The sequence below is a fragment of the Mustela nigripes genome, chromosome 3 (assembly GCF_022355385.1).
Source record: "Mustela nigripes isolate SB6536 chromosome 3, MUSNIG.SB6536, whole genome shotgun sequence".
NCBI lineage: Eukaryota > Metazoa > Chordata > Mammalia > Carnivora > Mustelidae > Mustela > Mustela nigripes.
This window is the reverse complement of record NC_081559.1, coordinates 80330316-80332778: the sequence shown is the minus strand read 5'-3', so window position 1 is coordinate 80332778 and position 2463 is coordinate 80330316.

Sequence of the window (2463 nt, the reverse complement as noted above, 5' to 3'; positions counted from 1 at the left end):
CATTCTGACTGGTGTGAGGTGGTATCTCATTGTGGTTTTGATTTGTATTTCCCTGATGCTGAGTGATGTGGAGCACTTTTTCATGTGTCTTGGCCATCTGGATGTCTTCTTTTCAGAAATGTCTGTTCATGTCCTCTGATTATTTGTTCTTTGGGTGTTGAGTTTGCTAAGCTCTTTATAGATTTTGGATACCAGCCCTTTGTCTGATATGTTGTTTGCAAATATCTTCTCCCATTCTGTCAATTGTCTTTTGGTTTTGTTAACTGTTTCCTTTGCTGTGTAAAAGCTTTTGATCTTGATAAAATCCCAATAGTTCATTTTTTCCCTTGCTTCCCTTGCCTTTGGCAATGTTCCTAGGAAGATGTTGCTGTGGCTGAGGTCAAAGAGGTTGCTGCCTATGTTCTCCTCAAGGATTTTGATGGATTCCTTTCTCACATTGAGGTTTTTCATCCATTTTGAGTCTATTTTCATGCGTGGTGTAAGGAAATGGTCCAATTTAATTTTCCTGCATGTGGCCGTCCAATTTTCTCAACACCATTTATTGAAGAGGCTGTCTTTTTTCCATTGGACATCTTTGTCAAAGATTAGTTGACCATAGAGTTGAGGGTCTATTTCTGGGCTCTGTATTCTGTTCCATTGATCTATGTGTCTGTTTTTGTGCCAGTACCATGCTGTCTTGATGATGACAGCTTTGTAATAGAGCTTGAAGTCTGGAATTGTGATGCCGCCAACTTTGGCTTTTTTTTCCAATATTCCTTTGGCTATTTAAGGTCTTTTCTGGTTACATATAAATTTTAGGATGAATCTATGTCTTTTCTTTACCATTTTAACCATTATGGATATTCATTAAGCAGTAGGAGAATCTACTTTTTACACGTAAAATGACAAATTAATTAAGTGACATAAGAAAAAGGAAAAAAAAAAGAAAAATAAAAAGTTCCCAGTATTAGGAAGTGGTACTAGTAGTTTTCTTCATGACACTGGACATCTTCATCTGTAGTAAGGCAGTCAATACAATTTTATTCATTAATTGGTTGAAGATAATTTTATAGTTCAAACTGAAGGAAAATAAGGAAAGAGCTCAGAGATGTGGACAGAAATCTGAAAAAATAAAAAAAAAAAGACTAGAGTGAAAGTCCTAGAGAATGATCAGTAATTGAAATACCTAAGGAACTCTTCCCTATACTAATTTGCATATATGTGTATGTATGTCTCTATATATTTGGGTGTATATAACTTCCTACACTTTTAAGAATGTACTTTTACTTTTCTCTGTTATGTTCATAGTAGTTGGTAAATAATAGAAGGGCATTTTATTTTAATTGTTAATCAATTTGTTTATTGATAATAACAATTAGGATCCAATCCTCTAAGTGTAATTTGTGGATCAGGAGTGGCCATCATCTGGGAATTTGAAAGAAATATAAAATCTCATACAAGGTTTACTGGATAGAGCCTTCATCTTAACTTCTTGTTAGCAAGACCCTCACATGATTTGTATGCATGTACAAGTTTTGTAAGTAACTTTTCAGGACACTTATTTATTTATTATAAGTTTTTATTTATTCACTTGAGAGAGAGCATGAGAGCAAGAGAGAGAGCATAGAGGGAAAGGAAGAAGCAGACTCTGCCCTGAAAAGAGAACCTGACATGGGGCTCAATTGCAGGACCCTGAGATGATGACCTGAACCACAGGCAGACACTTAACTGACTGAGCCACCCACATGCCCAGTTTTCAGAACATTTAATGTGGCAATGGTGAGGAAGACAGTAAAGCGACACTTTCAGCAGGTACTGCAACAGTCCAGGTGAGTGATACTGAAGGCACGGATAACATAGTGGTAACTGTGAAAAGAAACTGAGAAGAGTTACAAATTTCGCCACAACCTCCTCTCTTGAGTAGAGTTCACTTTGATGTATTCTTTTGCAATGGACCTGAGGTGAAGCCTAAGCATGAGTAGTATTTAAAAGCTCCCCTCAAATTATGAAAAGAGCTCAAATGTTCATCGACTGATGAATGGAGAAAGAAGAAGGGGTTTAAATGAACAAGGGAATATTACTCAACCATCAAAGAGAATGAAATCTTGCCATTTACAATGATGTGGATGGAGTTACAGAGTATTATGCTAAGTGAAATAAGTCAGTCATGGAAAGACAAATACCATATAATTTCACTCATATGTGGAGTTTAAGGAATAAAACAGATAAGCATAGGAGGAGGGATAAAAGAGGGATGCCAACTATTAAAAAACCTGTTAGGGACACCTGGGTGGCTCAGTTGGTTAAGCAGCTGCCTTCGGCTCAGGTCATGATCCCAGCGTCCTGGGATCGAGTCCCACATCGGGCTCCTTGCTCCGCAGGGAGCCTGCTTCTCCCTCTAACTTTGCCTTCCACTCTGTCTGCCTGTGCTCGCTCTCGCTCGCTCTCTCTCTGACAAATAAATAAATAAAATCTTTAAAAAAA